Here is a 22218-nt window from a genome sequence, read left to right on the forward strand (position 1 = left end):
TAAATGATGAGTAACCAATTTCTTGAGAGTTCTTTGAGAAAACGTTTAAAGTAAATATATTTCTGATTATATTTAAATGGTTTTTTTTATGTACGATGTACAATGATTAACTGCAATTAATTACAGAAAACTGTGCGATTAATGACATTTTTTGTTGATTCACACCGTAAAATTAACTAATACATCTGAACAAACTAATCATGGTCTTTGTATACAAAATTACAGACAGTGGTGTTAAAGTTATAGGCTAATTAAATTTTGCAGGAAGACAAATCTGTTTTTTCAACTTTTATTTGGGAATTAACAATGTCATAAACAATCTTATTCAACAATTAGTCCTGATCCTCTAATCTGAATGGACAACACTAGGACGTTTTGCTATTTGAATCACTCTGCTTTTCTGTGTTCACGGCTGCTATAGTCTTTGTGCTGATCAGCAACACGCAAAGCTTGGTGCTATGACTTTGTTTGGAACTTTTTCATTTGTGGAGACAAAACAATTGACATAATGTGTCTAAAATGAAAATTACTTGATATTAACTTTTTTATTGAACTGTTGTATAAAAGCAATATCACAATCATGCGGTTGTGATCACAGCCATGCTAATATTCAGTGCAATTACATGATTGCGAGTGTATTTTTGCTTAATTATCCGTCCATATAGATGAAGTTACTGTTTACAAACAAACGCTCCACCCCGCCCCTTCCGGGTTCTTTTAGTAGCCCAGAAAAGCACTGCTGTCTATGGGCGCTTCGCTCAAATTGTGCTGAAACTGCCATAAATGATGATAATTCACGGGTGACCAACATTGTTATCGCATCTGCTCTATCAGACCCAATTGACCCGCAGCAGCTGTTGTTGGATATTAACTTTTTTTTACGAAGGATTTACGTCAAATCTGATTGCAAACTGTTTTTTTTTTTGTTTGTTTTTTTTAAAGTGCTGTCACTGTGACAGATATGAGGTCAAATATGATCTAACGATGATCTTATCTGATTAAGACCACCATATACGATATAACAGCAGGAACAGATCTCGTCTCCACCACCGCAGCGCATGGACTACTGTTTGTGAAAGGATAAGTGAATAAAAATAATGTCATACTGCTAAAATGTTGTCTTTGCATTTATTTTGATTGCAGTAAATAATATTGTTCAATTGAAAACAGCTGTTATTAAGTTTTGATATGGAATATGATCATATTGAAGTAAGAATATTATTATTTATTGTATGTGCGTTACTAATTTAAGCAGTAAAGACACATAATGCATGTCTAGTGGTAGTTTTTATTTTTATATATCACATTTCTTAGGCTTTAGAACCCGGACGCGCAGTTTCCTGCAGTGTGACGTCAAGAGTAATTTCATCTATACCAATTTAAATTCTATAATACAAATGAAATAAAAATAAATGAATAAGTGGCCATTAAGAAGGAAGATATTTCTACACGAGAGGGATTGATCACTCCTGATTTATGGTATCATCTGTCTGATTTCAAAGGGCAAATGATGTTAGACCAAACAGTAAATGAAAATGTGAGAAAAAAGAAGCACAAATGATAATATTACTCTACTTTGACTCGGATAATAGCTACAACATTATGTAATATAAAATTACATTATTATTTCTATGTAATAACAAAAATATAATCTTTTCTGAGTAAAATGTGTGCAACAAGTAAACATGGCGCTCAGTCGTGACTTGTGTCCTCATTTTACTGACTGTTGAGTGTGTACTGTCAGACTAGATGGTTTTTCCCCTGTTCTAAAACTACACCTACATACAGTACAAATACAAACCCTACACCTTTGGCCCACCACAGCATTTCACTGCACCCTCACAACCATTTCACTCTGACTGTGAGGTTTTCTAAATGCACTCTACTTCTTTTAGTGAAAAAGGGCCATACAAGCCAGCCGATCTGTAAAGCTCAGGATGGGAGTTGATATACTGATGCACAGTAGTACATATTTCATTTAAATATAGGCAATGTGTGCATTTGGTGTACAGTAAATCCCCTTATATTTTGGTTCACAGTACAGTAAGATCTCTTGTGTGCAGTGCTTATGTAACATTCATTGTAAAGATACTTTTTTTACTCAGTGCACCAAATCAATGCGCCAAACAAAATGGGATAAGCATGTCAATGTCTGTGTAAAACAGCTGATATATGCACAGTTGCGCCTCTGAAATGGTATGAACGTAAATCAGTTCAATTCAAAGTTGTGATGATTAACATATTTCCACTGTCAGACAGTATGTACCATCATACCAGCCCTACTTGGCAGGAATTTATGAAACACATATTACAATTCTGAAACACCAAAAATGTATTATCTACAATATTATAAAATGTATGATAAGAGCAAACATTACCCTATGCAACTAAGTGATAATTTAAGGAGAGGTTATATTCGCATACAAATTCCTGCTCCTTGAAATGAGAAAGAATTGAAAGAGTTGACAGGACAAAGAAATGTCCATAGGGTATAATCACAGCATGTCAAGAAGTGGACTCAATGTAGCTTTGAAAGCAAGTCATGTCAGTTTATACATTATATGTATATATATTTGTAAGAGTTCCTTAGAATTGTGAAAGTAAAGGTGGCTATTTTTGTTATGGTATTTCTTGCAGCAGTCACTTGCAAAGGCACAATTATTGAAACTACTAATTCTGAGACATCATTTTGAACTGAACAGTCATTAACCGATCCAGGCAGTAGTCTTGTACTCAGTATGTCAGACAATGGACAAGGTAACACTATTGGCACTAACATAAATTTACATCCCACAGTAAATAACCTACAATTATGGAAAACATACTATAAGGTCCATCAAAGCAGAGTAATCTCTAAAATGGCATGTATAAAATCCACCTACTTATGAGATGTTTGAAACATATTAGCCAGTTTGTCAGATATAAGATCCATCAGGCTATCATCCACAATCTTTGTTAATGTGTGAAACCCCACTGCGCAACTATATTATCTCCATTTAGCGCTATGTTTTAAACCATGATACTATGTGCAGCAATTAGAGATTGGTTAATTTTCTGATGCGCAGTGCCCTTTTGACCTCATGACACCTTGGAAAAAGTGGTCTGTATCAACAAAACTTATTTTTATACCTATTTCTTATTCTATTTTATTTTACAAATGACAGGGTGCTCCTTGGTATACTGTATCTTATTCCTTTTTTTTAAAAAAAAAATCTGTATGAATTTCATTACATAACAGAGAAGAATGTGCCATCAGAGGGTGGATATTTGCACACCAACAATCTGTTGGACACAGAAATGAAAGACTAATTGCGCTGTAGTGGTGTGAGGTGTAACGACGGTTTGTTTCGTGCAGACGACCCGGGTTCGATTCTGCCTTTTGTCCCATTTTTTCCCATCCTGTTTCCTGTCTCCACTCTTAATATTTCCTTAAATATTAATAATAATAGTAAATAAAAACATTATATAATGTTTGTTTTTCTCGCAGTGATTTGGTTACTGTGAAGGTCCGAAATTTGAGAGAAAGGTTTGATCTGGGTAAAACTGACCATGGTTTTACTATAGTAATATTATAGTAACATGTTTTTTTTTTTTTTTTTTGTCAGAAGTCTTAGTTTTAATGCAATTAACCATGTGTTTACTACAGTAACAGGGTGTTAATATAGTAACCATGTTTAATGTTGTGGTTAATATGATTTTCCTGCAAAATACTATGGTGATACTATGATCATTGTAGTAAAACTATGGTTCATTTTTGTAAGTGAAGGTTAGGTTTAGGGGTTGGTCTAACACTAGATGCTTTTTGTTACTATTTACACTTAGTGCAAATAGCCTCTGCCTTTAAAAAAAATCCTTTTATTATACCCCTTTTATTTTATTTAGCGTATTCTGACAGGATGGAACTAAAAGGGTGGCATTTTAAAGACTAAATTAGCAGTTACTATGTGATGTTGTGACAAGCTGAAGTTTAAGGGATGCACCAATATGGAATTTCTGGGCCAATATCGATAACGATAATTCACAGCTCGTTGTGGCCTATAGCGATAACCGATATTTAAAAGCAGTTTTAATTTTTAATCCTTTAACCTGGAACTGCTAGCTAATTTATTAAAAGCTTTTCATTTGAAAAATATATGTCATTTATAAGCTTGGAATTTAGACTTGCTGCTATTTAAGGTTTAGCAGATGTAACATGAATCAGAAATGAGAATAATGAAAGAGAATAATGAACTTCTAACAGCTGTGATAATGCATTAAACCAAAATGAGGCTATAAACTGCATGTAAAAAACATTAAACAACACACAATGCAAACCCTAATCTCTGTATGCATGGTGTAATATTAATGCTAGCAAGGGAGGGTTTATGATTTCTGAGGCCCCAAGCAACCGACTGACCAACCGACCAACCCTGGGCCTCATTTAGAAAATCTTGCTTAAAAAATGACATAAAATTGATTTTAAATCATAATTTTAAAGTCATCCTATCATCCTATAAGTACATTCAAAATTCTTGTTCAAGATAATTAATGAATGTTTTCAACAATACAGTGATAAAAAAAGCAATATTTACCTACATATATTTTTACAAAACACTTTTATTTTTTTATTTTTATTTTTTATTTTTTATGAACAAGGTGTGCAAAACCTACTACTTCACTCACTAACATTTTGGAATTTAGCTGTTATTTCTTATTATTATAACCCAACAATTATTCATTGTAGTCCAATTCCCTATCTGTCACTCACTCGACGTTGTGTCGATGTAGTGACACTAGGCGTTACTCTTGGGAGCCCGAAACACCTCTGGTCTTTGATAAAAGGCCAATGAAAATTGGCGAGTGGTATTTGCATGCCACTCCCCCGGACATACGGGTATAAAAGGAGCTGGTATGCAACCACTCATTCAGATTTTCTCTTCGGAGCCGAACGGTCATGCTCACTGAGCTGAATTCTCACGACTGTTCATTCACCTCTGTTGGATCTGACGGTGCATTTCAGCAGCTTCTCCCTCCTCTGCACTGGTGCACTGCAGAGAAAGCCCCTGGGCGCTTCGGCAGAAAAAAGAGAGTAAATTTTCCTGAAAGAGTATATTTCTCTAAAAGAGCGGCACACACGGAACATCTTTTTAAAGACACGTCTTTTTAAAGATGTCTTTCTGATTGTGTGTTATTCCTGGTTGCGGTCGTTACCTCTCAACTCAGACGGTCACGATCGCTGTCTTTCGTGTCTGGGCGTGACCCACACGGAGGCAGCGTTTGTGGATGGTTCATGTTCTCACTGCGAGAACATGACCATGGCAACGTTGTGGTCGTGGCTTGCTTTAGTAAGAAAGCAAGCCACACCAGCGGCTCCCCACCTCGGTCCTTCTACCTACGGGTTTGAGACCAGAGCGGCTAGCACTGGGGGCAATTTGGGGACTCCAGTGGGATCGCCTCTGCCGGGTATTCCCCTGTGGCCCTCCCATTCCCCAGCACGCTCGTCTTCGGGGTCGATTGCCCAGTCACAGGCTGATGCAGAGATGACGAATATGCTTTCCCGGGCGGCCGCGAGCGTTGGGCTAGAGTGGAACCTTCCACTCTCCCCTGAACCCTCGCGGCTCGATGACTGGTTCCTGGGCTCGCAGCGCCGCTCAAAGCAGCCATGCCCCACTCCAGTGCCTTTCTTCCCGGAAGTGCACGAGGAGCTGACAAAATCGTGGGAGGCACCTTTTACTGCCCGGTCCCCATTTCTCAGTTCCCCTGCCCTCACTACCCTCGATGGCGGGGCAGCCAGGGGCTATACGGCAATTCCCCCGGTTGATAAGGCGCTCGTGGTGCACCTATGCCCGCAGAGTGCCGCTACCTGGCGCGGACGCCCAAAGCTCCCGTCAAAGCCCTGTAGGTTCACGTCGTCCCTGACGGCCAAAGCCTACAGCGCTGCTGGACAAGCCGCCTCTGCCCTGAACACCATGGCTCTCATGCAGATCCACCAAGCCAAGGTGCTAAAAGAACTGCACGAGGGTAGTTCCGCCCCAGATCTGATGCAGGAACTTCGCTCGGCGACTGACCTCGCTCTCCGAGTGACGAAAGTCACGGCGCGGTCTCTCGGGCGGACGATGTCCACATTAGTGGTCCAGGAGCGCCACCTTTGGCTCAACCTGGTCGAGAAGGGTGAGGCCGACAAGACACGGTTCATGGAGCCCACCGCAGGAAGCAGACGCCACCCATCTCATGGCCAGCCGTTAAGAATCCACGCAGGTCGTCAAAGCGCCCCTGAGACGGTTGACCCAGGGTCGACAAAACCCACAGCATTGGAGCTGGTAGTAAGACCACTCCATCCCCCGGTGGAGGGCCGGGTGGAGAATCTTTTGTTGCCTTTTTATTTGATTTCGCCACATGCCCAAGTGGCTGTGGTACCCAACAGTTCAGCAAAAGAGCGGTTTCCTCCTTCCCTGGGTCAAATACCCAGTGTGCACGGTCGTCATCACGACCACCATCCACGGGTTTTTCCTTGCAGGATTGGCGCTCCAGCGGCGGTCTCCCCGCCCCTGCGTGCCAAGCTGTGGCACACATACGCCCCCGATGTGACAGTCTCCACGGGTTGCGAGGACAGGCCTCTTCCTCCCCCATCCCAGGCTGTTCCGGGGGTGGTCACAAGGAGCCAAGTAAGTGATTCGATGTCCCTAGACTCAGCACAGCCACGACATGGTGTGACACCTTGAGCTCCGCCCCACCACGAGGCCCCACCTGCCGGTACGTCCGACGACGTTGCTTTCCAATACGTCACGATGGCTGGTCCGGACCATCCGACTCGGCTTCGTGATTCAGTTCGCCAGGCATCCGCCCAGGATCAGCGGTATCCACTTCACCTTGGTGAGGGACAAAAATGCTGCTACCTTGCGCACGGAGATCGTTACCCTCCTACCGAAGGGTGCGATAGAACCTGTCCCTCCGGCCGAGATTAAGAAGGAGTTTTACAGCCCCTACTTCATCGTACCGGAAAAAGGTGGTGGGTTGTGGCCAATCTTGGACCTGTGAGTACTGAACCAGGCTTTACACAGACTCCCGTTCAAGATGCTGACGCAAAAACGCATTCTGGAGAGTGTCCGGCATCAAGATTGGTTCACAGCGGTAGACCTGAAGGACGTGTACTTTCACGTCTCGATTCTACATTGACACAGACCCTTCCTGCGGTTTGCAATCGAGGGTCAGGTGTATCAGTACAAGGTCCTCCCTTTCGGCCTGTCCTTGTCCCCTCGCGTCTTCACGAAGGTCGCAGAGGCAGCCCTTGCCCCGTTAAGGGAAGTGGGCACAGGGACTTGGTGCTTAAACACCTCAGCCGACTAGGGCTTCGGGTCAACTGGGAAAAGAGCAAGCTCCTCCCGGTTCAGAGCATCTCTTTTCTCGGGTTGGAGTTGGACTCAGTCTCTTTGACAGCGCGCCTCACGAACGAGCGCGCACAGTCGGTGCTGGCTTAAAGGACCTTCTTTCTCAGGGATGGGGCACCATCTGGCATCCACGACCAGACCTCTGGAATCTCCATGTCTGGCCCCTGGACGGGACACGGAAGACCTAAGAGGTCTACCACCCACAGTGGTAGACACGATCACTCAGTCTAGGGCCCCCTCTACGAGGCGTCTATATGCCTTTAAGTGGCATCTGTTCGCTAAATGGTGTTCTTCCAGACGGGAAGATTCCCAGAGATGTGCAGTCGGGTCGGTGCTTTCCTTCCTGCAGGAGAGGTTGGAAGGGTGGCTATCCCCTTCCACCTTGAAGGTGTACGTTGCTGCTATAGCAGCACACCACGACATAGTGGACGGTAAGTCCTTAGGGAAGCACGACCTGATCATCAGGTTCCTGAGAGGCGCCAGGAGGCTGAACCCCTCCGGACCGCACCTCGTTCCCTCATGGGACCCCTCTGTAGTTCTTCAGGGTCTACAGAGAGCCCTATTTGAGCCTTTGCAGTCAGCTGAGCTTAAGGCACTCTCCTTGAAGACTGCCCTCCTGACTGCACTCACTTCCATCAAGAGGGTAGGAGACCTGCAAGTGTTCTCTGTCAGCGAAACGTGCCTGGAGTTTGGTCCGGGCTACTCTCATGTGATCTTGAGACCCCGACCGGGTCTTTGTGCCCAAGGTTCCCACGACCCCTTTTAGGGACCAGGTGGTGAACCTGCAAGTGCTGCCCCAGGAGGAGGCAGACCCAGCCCTGTCGTTGCTGTGTCCGATGCGTGCTTTACGCATCTATTTGGATCGCACGCAGAGCTTTAGGATCTCTCAGCAGCTCTTTGTCTGCTTTGGTGCACAGCGGAAAGGAAGCACTGTCTCCAAGCAGAGGATCGCCCACTGGCTCACTGACTATGTTGGGGGAGGTTACGTGTCGGGCTGGTGGGCTGGCTACGAGGCACACAGTCGTCTGCCCGTCACACACCACCAGTTCACGTAACACAGTTCAGCCAGTTGCGGCGTTTTGTATAGGGACCCCTAGTGTCACTACATCGACACAACGTTGAGTGAGTGATAGATAGGGAACATCCTGGTTACTTGTGTAACCTTCGTTCCCTGATGGAGTGAAAGAGACGTTGTGTCCCTCCTGCCACAATGCTGAACTACCCGCTGAAATGGCTGGACCTTGTCTCGGCTCCTCAGCATAAAACCTGAATGAGTGGTAGCATACCAGCTCCTTTTATACCCGTATGTCCGGGGGAGTGGCATGCAAATACAACTCGCCAATTTTCATTGGCCTTTTATCAAAGACCAGAGGTGTTTGGGGCTCCCAAGAGTGACCCCTAGTGTCACTACATCGACGAGTTGTCTCGTTCCCTCCATCAGGGAACGGAGGTTACGCAAGTAACCAGGATGTTTTTCATTATAATACAGTATGATACAGTATTATTATTATTACTTTGAGGATTTGTTGTATGGGTAATATATTTCTGTCTTATTTACTTTCACCTGGAGCTTATATTCTAATGCTGCAGTGTATTGTTCATCATGTTGCAAAAGGCTGTATTTTATGTAAGCATCGTAGGCATCATGGCAGCCCCTCAGCACACTAAAGCTGAAGGGGAAAAAAATGTGCCGGTCTTGCTTGAGATACTGAAGAAACAGCGAGACATGGTGCAGTAGTGAAGGACGTTCGTCCAATGCATGTTTACATAGGAAAACAATAGAAAAACAGAGCAGACGCACACAAAAACGTGTTCGGTGTGGACGGCACCTAACTCATGGGCGAAACAAGTTTGGAAGGCCTGTATATTTTTTCATAAATTACAAACCCGAACCCAAAGTCCTACGTGAAAAACTGACCCAAAATCGGCGGACCTCTAACATGAACCGCTCTAAGTGCGCTGACAACAGCACATTCGCGCATGTACCCAGAACATCATGTCACCCCTCAAATGCTTTTCTACCGGGATGGGGCCCCCTGATATCTGGGGCCCCACGCAATTGCGTGGCTTGCGTAGTGGTTAAAATCGCTACTGAATGCTAGCAGCCAGACTGCGATGTTTTGTGTGTGTTATATACACTACTGGTCAAAAGTTTTGAAACACTTGACTGAAATGTTTCTCATGATCTTAAAAATCTTTTGATCTGAAGGCGTATGCTTAAATGTTTGAAATTAGTTTTGTAGACAAAAATATAATTGTGCCAACATATTAATTTATTTCATTATAAAACTAAAATTTAATAATAAAAAAAAAAAGTTTTTGAAATTGATGACTTCGACCAAATAATAAAGAAAAGCAGCCAATAATTGCCCAACATAGATGGGAACTCCTTCAATACTGTTTAAAAAGCATCCCAGGGTGATACCTCAAGAAGTTGGTTGAGAAAATGTCAAGAGTACATGTCTGCAAATTCTAGGCAAAGGGTGACTACTTTGAAGATGCTAAAATATAACACAGTTTTGATTTATTTTGGATTTTGTTTAGTCACAACATAATTCCCAAAGTTCCATTTATGTTATTCCATAGTTTTGATGACTTTACTATTATTCTAAAATGTGAAAAAAAATTATAATAAAGAATGAGTAAGTGTTTCAAAACTTTTAACCAGTAGTGTATGTGTGCTTATGCACGTCTCATTCACTGACACTTACAGCGCTCATCTGTGACAGTTCCACTGTATAACTTATGAAATGTGAACACAACAATCATAATGGGAATAGGTAGCATCATACAGATCGCATAGTCATGAGTCATAACGTTAGAAATGTCTCAACTTGTAAAATACAATGAGCACATTTGTTTCACTCACAAACTAATGTTCCCTTTCGATTCAGCTCACTCAAATTTGCTGTAAGAACTATGGGGAGTCCTTCTTAGATGACCTTGTTGAAACCCTTATACAATCACGCCAATCCTCTGACTGGCAATGGTGTCTGAGCCCCACCCCTTCAGACACACAGTTGACCTATATAAGCGGGCTCTCAGTCACCATTTCTTCAGAATTTTCTTCCTTCAAGACTGCAAACTTCGTCTTCGTCTTGGAACCCTTTCTGCTTTGCCATCGATATACACTTACAGTGGACGGAACTTGTCAGCAAGACGTGAATAGGACGACTTGTCACCTGTGCTCAGCACCTGCACTGAGAGGCTTTCCAGTCACCTGTGTAATCCAGTGAAGAGTTCTCCACATCGCTGTCGAAGACGCTCTCGGTGAATGGGTTCTTTGCTTCAGACTCTTGTCGTTGATTAACGCGGCGCTTCAGCGAAAACTCCTACCTGCTTCCCACAGCACTCTAGCTGATGTTACTGTATCCTTTTTATATATACAATATTAACTAAAGATCCACTTGCATGATACGCATTTTTTTAAAGATGTCGTTCCTCAAGTGTTTCCTATGTGAACGGCACATCCCGCAGCCTGATGAGCATGAGAGCTGTGCTCACTGCCTGGGCCGTGCCCATGCACAAGCAACTCTCATGGAGACAGACTGCCCTCACTGCGAGGGCATGAATCTCTAGGATCGACCTCGTTCTGAGGGAAGATCCAGAATCTCGTGCCCTCCCACCCGCCTCTTCAGTGTTAAGTCCCAAAGAACCACATGAGGAGGCATGGCAGGGCAGTTAGGTTGAGCTGGAAGAATTAGAGGAGGTTCTTTGAAGTATGCATTCCCCCCGGTGCGCCTCTTTCATTCTGTCATCAGCAAAGTGTGGACATGGAAACAGTTCTGTTAATTGTGCTGAAATGTCCCAATCAGTCCTGGTTTCCGGAGATGATAGAAATACTAGGCGGCCCTCCAGGTGAAATACTGCTGAGGAGAGACATTCTCTCTCTCAAGCACAAGACATGATTTGGCATCCCCAGCCAGAGTTGTGGAACCTACATATGTGGCCTCTGAACGGAGCACATTGGATGTCAGTGATGAACACCATTTTACAGGCTAGAGCCATCCACGAGATGCCTCTATGCACTTAAATGGCACGTGTTTGCAAATCGGTGCTCTTCACGTGGGAAAGACCCGGTGAATTGCCCCATAGCTGAGATTTTGGCATTCCTTCAAGAGCGGCTGGACGCTGGTCTTACCCCATCAACGCTCAAGGTTTATGTAGCGACTATCTCAGCATACCATGCCCTGGAGGCTGGCTCGTAGATAGACAAACAGAATCTAGTCATAAAGTTCCTTAGGTGAGAGAGGCGTTTGAACCCACCCTTGCCCTGCTATGATGCCGACTTGGGACTTAAATTGTGTGCTGAAGGTACTCACAAACTCCCCATTCAAGCCATTGGAATCTGTTGAGCTGCGGGTGCTTTCCTTAAAGACCACACCCCTATTGGCTTTGGCCTTGTTTAAATGGGTGGATGATATGCAGGCACTGTCGACTGACAGCTCATGCCTGGAGTTTGGTCCAGATCTGTCAAAAGCCACCATTAAACCTAGAAAAGGCTATGTGCCTAAGGTTTTATCAATGCCCTTCAGAGCTCAGGTGGTTCGTTTGCAAGCATTCTTTCCCCCACCATTTACTTTAATTCATAAGAAGAGCAATCTATGCATATGTTATGCCCGGTGAGGGCACTGCATACATATGTTGATCTCACCCGTCAGTTTAGGCTGTTGGATTTGCTCTTTATTTGTTATGGAGGATGCTCAAAAGGAATGTCCATCTCCAAACAAAGTCTCTCCCACTGGATCGTTGATGCGATCGCCCTTGCTTATGAATCACAGGGCTCAAATTGCTCTATTGGTGTCAAAGCGCATTCAACCAGAGGCATAGTCTCTTCATGGGCGTGGACAAACGGTTTGTCCTTACAGGACATATGTTTGGCAGGAGGATGGTCCTCACAAAAAACGTTCTTGAGATTTTATAAACTGTACATGGCGTTCATCTCCTCACAAGTCCTCTCTGTATAGAGTGCTTCTTTCATTCAAGCGGATGAGCCCAAGCCCTTATTATGGGTGGGCTACCGACTATAATCAACACAGCCACCTAATTATATGCTGTGTAACTGCCCCTTCAAAAGTCATAAGTACTCCCATAAGAAATAAAACCTACATTTCCAACCATGTTGTGAGAGGGTTAATAAACCATACTGTGTATATCTATATGGTTTATATAGATCCCAGACTACATTAATTTCCATCTGGCATCTGCCATGTGGGACTATTCATATACACTTTAATATGACTTATAAGTCATCAGCATTCGGCCTGTGACTCCTTATGAATATCTCTGTTTAGTGTTTTAACTCTGTGAGTGTAATGTCACGTAGTGCAGCATGATGGGATATCGTTCCCCATAGTGCTTACAGCAATGTCAAGTAAACTGAATCGAAAGGGAACGTCTCCGGTTACAAATGTGACCTCGGTTCCCTGAGATGAAGGGAACTAGACATTGTGTTAGACATAAGCTGTCCGCACTACTACTTCAGAGTTTCATAATTCGAGTGACTCACTCTTGTCCCTTAATCAGAAAATTCTGAAGAAATAGTGACTGATTGCCCACTTATGTAGGCCAACAGCGTGCCTGAAGGGGCGGGGCTCAGACACCATTGCAAATCAGAGGATTGGCGTGATTGTATAAGGGTTTCAACAAGGTCATTACAGAGACAGAGACGTTTTTAGCCATCTCGAGTCACTCTGTGAAAATGTTTTCAAGATCTATGAACCGTGTTAGGTTGTTTTGGAGCTTGTTTTAATCGTAATGCTGTGCTGCAAGTAACGATGTGCAATTTCCCACATTCTGTTTGTTTAATTAAGTAATAAGCAAAAATGATCTCCCCCAAGTAACATATATACATATTTTTGGAAAATGGCATGTCGTTACTTACAGCAGATGATCTCGAATTAAAACCAGACCCAAAACAACGTAAGGTGCAGAGATGTTGAAATAATCCACACAGAGCGACATTAGCTTGGCTCACATGTGCACTGTCGCTTGAGACTGCCCGAGCCTTTGCCTAAAGTCAAGATGCCACAGGCAGTCAGAGATTCTCAGCAGCAAGCAAATAAACTGTAACAAATTATAGGCGAAAATATTGTCAGTAATTCCATTATCGGCGAGATAATAATATTTTGATTTTCCTGGTTTTCTAAAAATAATATATCAGCTGCCGATATATCGTGCATGCAGATGATTAACCTCTAATTTCTGCTCAATACCTTTATGTTACATATTTAAAAGAGATTTTTTTTTATTTTATGAATGTGTATACTAAAATGTCATTAAAATAAAACTATACAGTGAAAAGGAATGTAAAGACAGGTAAACATTTTAAAACTGTAATTGAACATATTAACTGGATGATTTTTTTTTTTTTTATGAAAGAATTTCAAAAAATAAGCTTTAAAATAGTACCTACTAACATAGGGGATGCAACATGAAATAATTTACAGAGCATACAGAGAATGTGTCTTTAAAGTATACTTTATGAGCAAGACTAGACAGCAACTCTTTTTAAACATTTTTTTATTATAATTAGACCTGTGAAAGTTTTGTCTGCATGGCTCACCAAGCTTCATAGTTTTCTTGTAATTACTGGACATAATTTTTGTAAGCAAGACAGTTAATTAAGATTCCTTACATCCTTGTGTAAGCTTGTGCCCTATTTATAGTCTGCTCTTTGCAACTAATGACAAGAAAATACTGTCTATATGTAATACTGCAAAGGTGTCTACATTGAGCAGATCAATAGAGAAAGACAGAAGGAGTGATATTCTTCTTCCTTTCAAGCCCAGAAGGACTCAAAAGGTGTTACATTCACATCATATTTCATTTATATGGACATTAAATGCTAATGAAACTCCACTGGCCATCTTAATCTATGCACTTTTACCTTTAGGGGTTCACAGGTTAATGGATCTGGACACCACAACTCTAAGTCTAAAATTAAAAGCCTCCATGTCCACTATTTACGAACAGAATGTTAAAAAGATGCTGGAGAGAGAGAGAGAGAGAGAGAGAGAGAGAGAGAGAGAGAGAGAGAGAGAGAGAGAGTCATTATTTCTTATTAAAATTATTTTAATAAAAAAAGTATAAAAATAAGTTTTATGTATTTATGTATGTTTTTACATTTACATAGAGTCATATGCATGTCCCTAACAGGGTTGAAATACCTAACGTTTAAATTTATAGGCCATGAAAATCCCGAGCATCAAAATGGCATAACCAAAAACAGTTCTCTCCCTGCGCTCTTTCTAATATTATTAAAAGACAATGTTTACACATTTCTACACAGCTCTACCATTGCTCATCTCTAATATTCAGCTCAGCTGTGAATACAAGTGCCTTTGTGCACCATTATCGCAGTACACAATAGGGCAATAGGATGAATGGACAGTTGGAGTGGATTGCATTAAAGGACATCAGAAAGTACACAGATATGAAACCGACTCTGCAAAATGTTGCATTAAGTCCACAGAGCTTCAGTTCAAATTGAAAGAACTGCTGTACAGTGAGATGAAAGCTGGTTGTGGACTTGGAATAGAGAAAAGCACTGTGTATGATTAACCTGCTTCACCAAAATATACACTCACCGACCGCTTTATTAGGTACACCTGTACACCTTCATGTGATTATTTAATCAGCCAATCATGTGGCTGCAGTGAAAATGGCCAGACAGGTTCGAGCTGACAGAAAGGCTACGGTAACTCAGATAGCCACTCTGTACAATTGTAGTGAGCAGAATAGCATCTCAGAATGCCAAACCTTGAGGCAAATGGGCTACAACAGGAGAAGACCACGTTGGGAACTTTATTAGGACCATAGTGTTCCTAATAAAGCGCTCAGTGAATGTATAAATAGATTTATTCTGCCTTAATTCATTCTTAAGCGATAGAGTATTTCACTGCCTCACGAGTTTGTTGGGTAAAGGAGCTAGTTAAACATCATAGCACCAAAAGGACATATGACCACAAGGTTATATTAGTTTAAACCCATTATTAAAATTTTATAATTCAAAGGGAGTTAAAGTCTGCTGCCAGTTGGAACCAATACTGCAATATTTGAAATGAGATGTGAGATAAAACATCAAAATGAATGTTGGTTGAGGTGAACTGATGAAATACATAGCCTACACATTAAATATTTAATGAACATCATATAAAAGCCACACAGAGCAAGGGCGACAATGAAAATACATTTCCTAGCTTACTAGCTTTTCAAAAGCCACAGGCAAGTCATCTGTCTCTAAGGGCACAATGTGATTTGCACAACTCGTATTTGACTGTCAAATACACAAAATGAGGCTTCTACAGGCCTTCTGAATTGCTTAAAAGAGGAACATCAGTGGTTTGCATTAGGCTCCAATATGAAATCAATGATCTAGAACTGCACCATGTGTCATACCTTAGTTTCCTTTATTAATCCAATTAAGAGCTATTAGGTGATTGGATGAGTAGAAGTATAAGACTTAGGGGCCGTTCAGACCGAACACGTTCTTGTGCTAAAAAGATAGACACAGCAATGCATATTACAGAACACATTAGAGTCTCGAGACGCGTTTTTAACAACTTAAGGTATTTTTAACTGGACACGGCGTCTGAAAGACACGGCACAACGGTCAAAGACGTCTGTCTAGCGGATGTTTACATAGAACTAAAAACAGAGCGAACTGACGTAAAAATGCGTTCGGTGTGAACGGCCCCTTACGTACATCATTTATGGATAAAGAGAGCTGCAGCACCTTCCCGTTCGTCATTATAGATTATACAAATGTTACGAGGCTTTATGTAACATTTATGGTAGCTTAATATTGACAACAGTTGTAGGCTACTCAAGTGTATCACCAATATAAGCTACAGATTAGATATCTATGTAGGCTATGCTGTATTAGTTTGCATTTCGAATGACCAAAACTACCGATCAAAACGAAGAGGGAAAAGATCGTTGCATTGACAATTTACGCAACATTCCTCAAACAAAATCGCTTACCATTCACATGCAAGTTTCAAACACTAAACATATAGTTTATTGATTGTTTCATTTATGGCGGCTCATTTTTGACTTATCTTCAGAGTATGACGCGTCTTTGAGGATGCTGCAGTTTTGTTATCAAACAGTGTCAGTGTCCAAACACGCTGCTTGAAACGGGACTGCGGTACCTTTGACCAGCATCGCTCTCAAAAGAACCCATCGTCCGAACCGGCACCGCCGAATCAAGCCATATGTGCTCGATGGATTTCCTCGCTTCGGTCTTCACGTCCGGGTCGATTTCGGACGGCGACTCCGTTCTTTTGGCACCTGCCATTCTTCAGACTTACAAGTTACCACCAGAAGAGATGGAGAGGGGCTGCCAACGCGAGCTCATGGTCGCATCCGTGGAACGCTAAATGCACCTGCTGTTGGAGTCGCGCCAAACACGCTCACGACGCTGATGTGTGTGATTGCGGGTGGTGAGAAGACTCACGACTGAAGAACCGAGGCGCGTTGATTTGTGCTCGATATAGTCTTGCACTGCAAGATTCTCCAGCCTACAGACTCAGCTGACATGATGATCCTTTGCAAATGTCCAGCTCAGAACTATCTGTATACCGAATCACATTATCAAAACCAAGAGGATAATAATATGGAATAAGTTAGATGAAAGGTGTAGATAATGGGTTGCATAAAAACATTATCTGCCTTTAAAAATAGCCTATTTAATAATAAAAGTCAAGATGTCCAAAAATTGTACATACAATTCAAACATTCTACTAACTAGATAGTAAAGCTACACTGCCTTAGAATAACTGTAAACTCTAATGCTCAAAATAATTAATTGTTTTGAGTAGGGGAAAATTAAATTATACAAATTAGTTAAAATAAATGAAACTTGAGTACTTAGAACTTTCTCTTTCTTTTAGTTTTGAGTTTAATGAACTTGCCTCTTTAAATTTACAGGAACTTAAATTTAACTGAAACTGGGAAGGGGATTTTTATTTCCCAGCATGCTTTACATGGCACTCGATAATGTTACAATGAAGTGTTATATAGTGTGTCTTTGTGTGAGATGAATGTAAAGGGAGATACTTGTTAATGTTTAATGTTTTGTTGTGTTGTTTACAAGAGTTTCTGTCATGTTAAAGTGTTTTGGGGGGTTACCATTATGATGAATAGTTGAGCTTGAGATTAGCTTGAGGACAGGTACAGTATTAGAGTTCTGTACACTATAATGATATATTTGTTGAACAATCACTATGCTAATCAACGCATTCAGCATGCTAACATTCACTGTACTAGCTTGTACCAGCTAGCTAGGTTCTCTCAACTTGATATGTTCAAGTTGAGCCTACATGGTGATTTTAATTTCACCCAAAGAGTTTAACTTAAAGTTAAGTACCATTCAAATTCATGAGTTTGCTTACTCAATATTTCAAGTTACTTACCACTTCTATGCCGATGACATACAGCTCTACTTGTCTTTCCAGCCCAATGACACCTCGGTGACTGCTCGAATCTCTGCCTTTTTGGCAGACATCTCAGCCTGGGTGAAGGAACACCACCTGCACCTCAACCCAGACAAGACTGAACTCCTCGTCTTTCCAGCCAACCCTGCTGTTGAACACAACATCACCATGCAGCTGGGTTCAACTACAGTAACGCCTTCCAAAATGGTCAGAAATCTAGGGGTAACCATCGATAACAAACTAAATTTCACAGACCACATCTCAAAGACAGCACTATCATGTAGATTTACACTCTTCAATATCAGAAAGATAAGACCCTTCCTCTCTGAACATGCCACACAACTTCTTGTTCAGTCACTTGTCATAACTAAAGCTGAAGCTGACTCACTTTCTGTCTTCAAAAAAATGGCTAAAAACACATCTTTTCCATGAGCACTTAACCCGTCACTAAATATATATATATTTTTTTTGTTGCACTTTAATCTGTCTTGAATACTACTATTCTGATGCTAGTGAAACTTTGTAATACAGTACTTTTCATACCACTGTCTCCTTAAGGTGATTCGCTTGTAGTGTATTCCTCTTTTGTAAGTCGCTTTGGATAAAAGCGTTGCCAAATGAATAAATGTAAGTTAAGAAAAATCAACACGCATGAGTAGAACAAAATCAATATCTGACAGTTCTGCTTACTTAAACTTGTAATTTATTAACTTAAAAAATTTGATGTAACTGATTACCTCAGTCTAACTGATAACTTATTTGGGTTTACAATTATACAATTTAGTAAAGAGTGACAAGGGGCCTTTTTCTTTCTTGTTGTTTTTTCAGATGACTTCTGCCATTTGCAACTGTGAATGTCAAACTCCCAATGTGACTTCAGCAGGACAGTTGTGCAATTAATTAAAGTTTAGACAATAATAAACAAGATTTTTACATTTTCTTCTGAAAATTTGAGTGGTGCTTGCCTGTGAAAACCTCACTGCCTTAATGCGATGGGATGCAGCCAAAATGTTGCTATGTGGTTGCTAAGGTGTTCTGGTAGTTGTTAGTGCATTGCTGTGTGGTTGCTAGGGTGATCTGGGAGGTTGCTAGGTAGTTATGTACAGGCCCAAGTAAAAACAGCCCATCTCCATGTGTCTATGATACTAGATGTAAGTCTATGGGATTTTTTCACCTGTTTCATCATCACAAATTCTAAGTCAGATCACTTAAAAAAAGCAGTTGCACACTCATCAACAATCGGCACAATTGGAGCTATCATTTATATTTTTAGCATGAGAGGAGAAGAGTTCAATGCCAGAGTTTAATACTTAAAGGGATAGTTCACCCAAAAAAGAAATACTGAGGTCAAAGTGAGGGGGCACTCCTGTATCACTGACACAGAGCGTTGACATATGCAATAAAATGTAATGCCATGCCATGAATATAGGTGCATTTACAGGTGTTTTAAAAATCACAAAAGTGGGAAACAATTACCATGCACTCGAATTCTATATTTTTGACAAAATTCTCCTGCTTCTGACAGGAAACACGACAGAAGATGTGCGCTGATTGTCACTGATCTTTCCCCCAGCTGCTCGCGATATGCCAAAGTGGGCCGCGATATGCAGAAGGGGACAGCAAAACACATTGAGCACAACAAACCACCTCCCCACCTACCCCCCCCCCCCCCCCCAAAACTTCACATTGCACCCCCCACCCCCGGCCGGTTTTTGTTCCCAGTCCACCCCTGGCAACAAGGTCCTTTTCTCTCGATTTGTGATTCTCAGCAGTTTGGGTGTGATGCTAAAATACAGGACATCCCCTTAAATGCAGGACGATTCCTTGTTATACGCGACGGTTCGCAACATATATTTTCCTTTTATTAATTTTACCTGATACTGCTTCAGCGTGAGTGTCTCTCCACTCACTGCCATGAATTCCCTCAAGTCAATGACAGCGGTTGTCAGGGGATAATGCACCGATTACAACAAAGAATTGCAAGTTTCACAAAACAGCATGGTAAACAGTTAAAGAGAAACTAACACGACAGTAGATTATGGACTTCTGAAGAAGCAAAACAAGTGGGTATACCAAAGGGTATACGCAAATATTGATCCTTAGAAGTCGTTATACGCAAACAGTGAAAAAATATGTGCGTATGGTTCCAACTGCACCACTGCATTTAACACTGATTTGGTGAACTGTATTTTTTCTTTTTCACCATGCTTAAAGGGATAGTTCACCCAAAAATGAAAATTCTCTCATCATTTACTCACCCTCATGTCATCCCAGATGTATATGACTTCCTTTCTTAAGCAGAACACATTTGAAGAAAAATAGAAAAATATCTCAGCTCAGTAGGTCCTTACAATGGATGTGGATGGTAACACGATATTTGATGCTCCAAAAAGTACAGACAATCAGCATTAACGTCATCCATATGACTCCAGTGGTGAAATGAATGTCTTATGAAGCGATACGATCACTTTTGGTGTGGAAAAAGATAAATATTTAAGTACTTTTTAACTATAAATCATCGCTTATGTTAAGCAGTGGTATGCACATTCACGAGGTCACGCAGTCTCTTGTGTGACGTATTGGCATGTTCACGCGAAAAGTGATGCTTGCGTGACACAGCCGGAAGAGCAGCGCTGTTTACAACTGAGTAGGAGGAACGCTGTACAGACCGAATGCCGTAAACAAATTGAAGAAAATTTAAACAAAGATGTCAGAAGATTTTGATTTAAGAAGAGGAGAGGAGATACAAGTTTTTGCACAGCCATATTTATTTGAACCTGAGTACTCTGACCAGGAGCACAGGGAGATGGAGGAGGCTGGACCAACAAGCCTCAGAGAGACAGAGAGCTCAGGAGACGTGGTGGTGCACATGTAGGCAATGCCAGGCAACTGCTGCAAGAATGGAACATTGCCATGCCATCGCTGGAAAGAGAGAGTGACCTCAGCCCTCTCATGAACGCGCATAAAGCTGCTTAAAGGAAGCAATTATTTACAGTTAAAAAGTACTTAAATATTTTATCTTTTTCGCACCAAAAGCGATCGTATCACTTTATAAGACATTCATTTAACCACTGGAGTCGTTAATGCTGATTGTCTGTGCTTTTTGGAGCATCAAAACTTTTGTTACCAAAAACTTCCAGTATAAGGACCTACTGAGCTGAGTTATTTTTCTTCAAATGTGTTCTGCTGAAGAAATGAAACCATACACATCTGGGATGGCATGAGGGTGAGTAAATGATGAGAGAATTTTCATTTTTGGGTGAACTATCCCTTTAAAGCCCAAAATGTAGCAATTTTCTTTAAATGATAGTTCACCCATATATGAAAATTCTTTCATTATTTACTCAACCTTATGTTGTTTCAAAATAGTATGACTTTTGATCTTCCATGGAACACAAAAGGAGATGCAAAATGACAGCCTTAGTCACCATTCATTTTCATGGAAAGGAAAAGAGATGCAATGAAAGTGAATGGTAACTTAGACGGCCATTCTGCCTATCATTTGGCCGACACTATGGTGACAATATGTCCTCTTTTTCCTGGACAGGTTCTCTTTTTCAGACCTGAAAAATGCGTCCGGCCGGGATTTCAAAACATTTTGGGGGGGATTTTTCTTTATCTTCATATTGATTTGATCTCTACAGATAGGACTATAATACATTCTGTGTATTTGATACTGCACATCAGTTTTCATGTGTTAACATGCCCTTATGTGATTATTCTGGCTGAGAGCAGCGGAGTGGGCACTCCTTCGGCCAGACGTGCTCTGATGCTCTTATTCAGAAACATCAATAACGTTAAAGTATATTCCCCAACACTGCTAATTATTAAATAGAACACCTGTTTCATCAGACTCACGCTTGCCGCGCATTGTCATTTTTATATGGTAATTTTGACTATATCGAGACATCATCAAATGTACTCTGTATCAGGGAAATTTAAACTAATATGAAGGATAAAAATAGACCATGATGGAAATTTTACAACTTAGTCTGTCAGATATTTGTAGTGCAACCTCTTTATGTGACCTCTAAAGCTGGCACATTCGTGTCAATGGCAAAAAATACAGAAAAGACATTGAACAAGAACACAGGTCAGACCATGTGAGGGGAAAAACAAGCCCTGCATCTCTATTCACATACAATCCATACAAAATATTATGTGACAAGCTCAAAACCTGTCAAAATGAGGGTGAGTAAATCATGACAGAATTTTCATTTGTGGGTGATCTATGCCTTTAAGGAATTGTCTATTTGCTTGCTAATATTCAAATATTTAAACACCTCCAGAGATCACACACCTGTGATGCAAATCATAACAGAACATGCCACGAAAACAAACATGAATATAACAATGTAACCAGAGTCTTCGTGAATAGAGAGTACAGCCCAGTGTCTTCACTGAGTGGGAGG

The 22218-nt window shown here is 41.3% G+C and overlaps 1 protein-coding gene across 5 annotated transcripts in view; it reads right to left on the reverse strand.

Moving 5' to 3' along the window:
- The window catches only part of kcnt1b (potassium sodium-activated channel subfamily T member 1b), a 130397-nt gene that overhangs the window by 82300 nt on the left and 25879 nt on the right, over positions 1-22218 (reverse strand). Inside the window, exon 1 of one of the 5 annotated variants that reach the window (XR_007893653.1) lies at positions 16523-18711. The exons of the other annotated variants lie outside the window; for them this stretch is intronic. The gene's annotated coding sequence lies outside the window, so the exon portion shown is untranslated. Of the gene's footprint in view, positions 1-16522; positions 18712-22218 lie in introns of those variants that run through there. 5 annotated transcript variants of the gene reach the window in all.

Source organism: Myxocyprinus asiaticus, chromosome 3 (assembly GCF_019703515.2).
Source record: "Myxocyprinus asiaticus isolate MX2 ecotype Aquarium Trade chromosome 3, UBuf_Myxa_2, whole genome shotgun sequence".
NCBI classification, from domain to species: domain Eukaryota; kingdom Metazoa; phylum Chordata; class Actinopteri; order Cypriniformes; family Catostomidae; genus Myxocyprinus; species Myxocyprinus asiaticus.